Raw genomic sequence first — 6,000 nt, 5'->3', positions numbered from 1 at the left:
TTACTTGGTTGATAGACTGATATTTTTTTTACTATTTAGTACGATTCCGTGAAGGAAAAAGAGAAGGGAACCTTTAGGCCCCTAAACCCATTGCGTCCTTACAAAACATTGTATAACATTTCCCTGTTGCCAGCAGCCATATCATTCTGCAATTCATAACTGGCAGCCCACTGAAGCTCAGCAGGTGTGAGCCTGATCAGTACCTGGATGGGAGACCTCCTGGGAAAAACTAAGGTTGCTGCTGGAAGAGGTGTTAGTGGGGGCCAGTAGGGGGCGCTCACCCTGCAGTCCACATGGGTCCTAATGCCCCAGTATAGTGACGGGGACACTATACTGTAAACAGGCGCTGTCCTTCACATGAGACGTAAAACCGAGGTCCTGACTCTCTGTGGTCATTAAAAATCCCAGGGCGTTTCTCAAAAAGAGTAGGGGTGTTACCCCGGCGTCTTGGCCAAATTTCCCATTGGCCCTTAACAATCATGGCCTCCTAATAATCCCCATCTATGAACTGGCTTCATTACTCTGCTCTCCTCCCCACTGAGAGCTGGTGTGTGGTGAGTGTTCTGGCGCACGATGGCTGCTGTTGCATCATCCGGGTGGGGCTGCATGTTGGTGGTGGTGAAGGGGGGTCCCCATTACCTGTAAAGAGCTTTGAGTGGAGTGTCCAGAAAAGCGCTATATAAGTGCAAGCAATTATTAATTATTATTATTATATTTCTCCTTGTTTTTTCTTAATAGCTATTCCTTTAAAATGCTTCATCAAGTACACATTTGGTTAGGGCTCTTCCCCGAATGGCTTCTTCAATAATCTCTTCGGCCACCAGGTCACTTTAGTCTCCATGGGAACCGGGATGGGAGAAAGTTATGGTATCATCGTTGCAGGAAGGGGAGAATGACACTCCCACTCTGCAAGGGATAGATCGATGACCATCTTGGGGTCACTGCTGCTTTTGAAGTGAAATACTTCAAACATAATGCAGATTCCATTAACTGGATCACGGTGTTCACATATGAAAGATGTTTCAAAAAGACAATTCTATGTTAAGGCACACGTTCATAAGATTTGCAAATGTTGTCTGCTTTTTATTGCAATCTCTGTAAGGGCCCCTCAGTAAGTGAATTTCAAGAAAAGAAGTTTTTGAAAACAATGCAGGGATACAGTTGTAGAAAGGCACAGATGAGGAGCGGCTAGGTGTAAAAGACTGCCTAGACAGCTTTTGTGAACAGTACAGTACAAACAGACAGGGATCGGTAAACAATCACTGCATTACTAAATCCACTACCCAAATCCAGGAACAGGCCGAATTCAGGAACCAGGAAGGCAATCCTAGGAGAAAGACCAGAAGCAGGGGAAAGGAATATGAGACTGTGCACTGAAGGGAACGAGAGCACAGTTTGCATAAAGTGATGAAGCGAGGCGTGGAGTCCTACTGTAGGTACACTGGGCAGTCAGGGACTGACTGAGACTTACAGTATTGCAGTTGTCTGTGTGGTCTGTGCCTCAGCTGGGCAGGCAACCAGTGCAATGGCACCCTCTGGTGGCGAGGAGTTGGAATTCTAACAGTAAGTTCTTTCACCTCAGTGCAGTTCAAGCATTCAAGTTATTTAAAAAATACTGACTTAAATAAAGTGTAATAAATAAAATGTGTATTGAAGGTGAATGGATGAGGGTTTCCCTCTTCAGGAGACCAGGAAAACAATCAGAGTCCAGGCTACAGAGGTGAAGTGATCATCAGGCCTTTATTTTAGCTAAAGTCAAGGCACAATAGCATGAGAGGAAGAAAAGGTCTTTCTCTTGTTTTCTTTCTCGGTCGGTTTGCCCTGGCTGAGCTCTCTTTACAGCCACATAACAGAAATTACAATTTGTGTTTTTATACAGCCCCCTCATCACGCAGCTAGATGACTTTCCATTCTCTCTTTTCTCTTATAAAAAAAAACTTACTGTATGTTTCTTTAATCATTTGTAGCTGCCTGACGTCTACACATTATTTATAATTACAAGGTCATAATTACAAGGAAATGTTTTTAACAAAGACGTGTTTTACACGTAAACACCTTTTTACAGTTAGAAGCAAGAGTCAGGTGTTCTTTCACCATGTGCACTGTGTATTACATTCAGTCTTCTCACTGATTGTAATATATTGTCAAATGTGTGCTCTCTGTTAAATTTCAGTGTCCTGACCCACTCCTGAAAGATTTCTCTGAAATCAACAACCAACCATTTGATTTTGTCTGCATTCTCTTTATTCCTATTAGATAGTTTAATCCATGCAGATCTGTACCTTTCCCACAGCAATATATTTGCTTGGTCCTGCTGCAGATCAGACATGACTTTCCACCTCAGAATGGCTGAGGAATGGCTTCAAGGGCTCATCACTGATCCATGCAAATCTAAGGAGAGAAAACTCCGAATCCTTAATAACGATGAATGACTCAGCTGACTTCTTATATCCATTGATGTTTTACTGTGTTCTTCCCCTCAGGTTCAGAAGAGGGCTGGTTTGGGGGAGTCATCGATTTAACCCCAGCATACTTGGTAAAGAAGGATGTGATCCACTTTCACAAGACCCTGAAAGCTGCCTGTGATGAGCACGATCTCAGTAATTACCCCCGCTTCAAGAAGCGGTAAATATTTCTTCATGTTCTATTGGAGGATTGATTCTGTTAGTAATTAATTAAATGTCATGTCAAGTAATGTACCAAGCCGCTTCATATCATATGTTGTCGTGGGAAGTCGGAGCCTACCTGGCAAGCAACGAGCGCAAAGCAGGGTACGCCCTGGACGAGGCGCCAGTCCATCGCAGGGCAAGTGCAAGTCAATCATACATGCGGACAATTTGGAGGCCACAGTAAATGCTGTACAGAGGGGAGACTCGTGGTGTTGGGGGGATGTTTTTCGACAATCTGGCACCGGTATGAGTGTGTGTGCACTGCCTTGCTCCAGTTGCTTGCTGGGATAGGCTCAAGCTCCCCTCATGACCCTGAATTGGATGAGGTGGTTAAAAATGGATGGATGAATACTATATTCACTGCTAGGCTGGTCGCCAGCCCAAAAGGCAAGAGATGGACCCTATGCGGGTAACAAGATCAAAAGAAATCCGAAGTCACGAAAATTGGGGAAATCCAGAGTCGGAATCTATAGGCAAGCGAAAGTCCAAAAAACCAAGATTAAGTATTAAGCACAAAAGACACGATCCAAGAATCAAGGTCAGGAGAGAGGCTTAAATCCAGAATTCCAGCAAGAAGTCCAGGGTGAGTTCAACGAAGGATGAATTGTAGAGCTCAAGAGGTTGAAAGCAATATTGAGCAGGATCTGGAGCCAGAGCAGGCTTGGGGAGGGGAGTGTAGTGATGTAATGACACTAGGCAAACCGGGATTGGCTAATGATGTCTGTTTGATCCACGCCTGTTCTGAGTGGAAGAGGTAGGCACCAGAGGTTGAGATGCCCTCTGGTGGCGGGATGCTGGGACTGTAACAATTCACCTCCACGCATAGTCAGACCATAGGGATATTAGGCTTTACTATAATACTAGCAAATTATTTTGGAATTACGAGACAGGAGATTATCTTGAAATTACAATATAGTAGATTTCCATGATTTACGTGATCATCACATGATAGCCCAATTGTCTTACGATACCTACATTATCAGAAACTGACTTTCAGTTTTAAGCAGTGAAACTGATTGCATGGCACACCCTTTCTTGTGCAAGGATAAGTCTGAGTGTCCTCATAGTTAAAATTGTGTTCACATTAGGTACAAATTGTAACATCTAATTCTGAATTAACCTCAGTGGAAAGTAAGTCTGTGCACAGCGTCGAACATTGTAAAGAACACTAAATCCATAGTTCCAGCTGAGCTATTGGTAGCTTCTAGATGCTGTCATTGCACAATGTAACTGGTTGTTCATACATTCAAGCAATCAATGTTATCCTGTAATAACAAGCTAATCTGCTCTCTTGTAGTAACAAGATAATTCTGTTGGAATTCTGAGATAAATCAGGAATTGTTTTCCTTGATAACACCAATGAGTTTTTTTACACACGCTATGATTATGTCCTACATTTTTCCTACCTAAAAGCAAAATATTAAATGTATTTAACATTTAATTCACCATGTAATCATCCATTTCTTAATAGTCAGAAACCTTTATTGACATAATTCTATTGTCCCTTAGTTTGACATCAGAAAATGTCTTATTTGTTATTAACACCATACTTACAGCACTCCTACCAACAGTCGAAATTTGATGAATTACAAATAATGTAAACACAGTTTTTCAGATCGAATCTTAAAAACTTATTATTTATTTTGTTATTTGGACTTTTGGAATATGCAAAGAATAATGCTTTTAAATGTATCCCAGTTACTCCATATCCCAGTTTGCCAATAGTTGTGCCCAGTCTATGTTCTCAAAAAACCAACTATGATTTGTTAAGACTTAGCCTTTCTGAAACTAAATATGATCTAGTGTTTGATGATGCTGATCTAGACTGACAAAATAGCTCAGATATGAACACATTTTGATTTCTTGATCTCTGTTTCCATAACTCCAGAGCTTTGCTCTGATAAGAAGATGCTGAAAATATAGAAAACACAAATGTTTTGATTGCTGTATTAATGAACTAGAACAATGCAAACTAAAGATAAAAATGTATGAGTTATGCTTCTTGATATGTTTTCCCAGATAATGGGAGAGAAATTGAAATCTCCCATTATCAAAATATCTCCAACACGATATTCTTCAGCATTACATCCTTATGATATTTTTCTCTTTGAAAAGGTGGGTTATTGTATAAAAGAAAGCTGTGGATTTCATTACAAAAGAATGCTATGAGAAACATGATGCTGTCAAAAAAAAGGACAGATCATATTGATCTCCTTTTCTTGACTTGTCAGTTCTATACATGAAAATGAAAAATTGCCAGCTGCAGCACAAACTTTATTTTTCAGATATGACAGTCTTAAAGATTGTTGATAAAGCTTGTATTAGGGTTTAGGACAAACGCAGTGGCATTTTTTTCTTGTTTAGCCTCCCACTGTGAGCTCTTTCATGGCACCATAAAGTCAAATGACTACTGGAGATTACAGACCAGGTAAGCCATAGGAGGCCAGAGAGCCTGAGAGATTGACTGAGACTTGCTTGCCTAAGTTTGAAAGCCCACAGGCAAAAACATAAACAAAGCTATTTTCACAAAACAGATGCTTTTTTTCAATATCCTATGTCAATCTGAAAGAATGCTTTGTATTTGTATTGTTACGCTTAGATTTTAAATGAGGTTTGTGAGACTTGGAAGGGCAAACAGGTCTGAGGGGCCCCTTGAGCAGAAACAATTGTAAAGGTTAGGTGTGGGTTAATGATTGTAAAGGAGCAGGACAGAAACAGACAATATAAGATCACATTAAGAGCACAGAAAAAGGGAAGGAGGAAGGAAGAACAAGGAGAAGAGAGAGGAGTCCAGAGGAGTTGGGACATGAAGTTGTGCCAGGCAAGAGCCCCTACTTCATGATCATCCAAACCAAACCTGACTGCAGCTAAGTATTTGAACCTTGTTAGAGAGAGCATGCTATTTGTTAGGGAACTTGGGTTTCCTGGGTAAAAGATACCTCAGTTAGAAACGTCTTTCCTGCTTGGGGTGCATTTTTACAGACAGGGATATCTGACAGCCAGATTCACTGACAGTCAATCTGGACAATACCAGAGTTATGGTTTTCCAGAAGAAAGCCAGACCTCAGGGAAACAGGTACAAATTCACACTGAACAACAACACATTGGAGCACACATCCAGCTACACATATCTCGGTCTCACCATCAGCTCATCTGGGAGTTTTGACCTGGCAGTGAAGGCACTGAGGGAGAAGGCACTCAGGGCTTTCTACGCAATAAGAAGGAGGCTCTTCAACATCAACCCACCAACAAGAATCTGGCTTCAAATATTTGAAAGTGTAATCCAACCCATTGCCCTATACGGCAGTGAAGTGTGGGGTCCCCTCACAGA

Source organism: Atractosteus spatula, chromosome 4 (assembly GCF_055471065.1).
Source record: "Atractosteus spatula isolate fAtrSpa1 chromosome 4, fAtrSpa1.hap1, whole genome shotgun sequence".
NCBI classification, from domain to species: Eukaryota; Metazoa; Chordata; class Actinopteri; order Semionotiformes; family Lepisosteidae; genus Atractosteus; species Atractosteus spatula.
Note: the sequence above shows the minus strand (reverse complement) of the source record.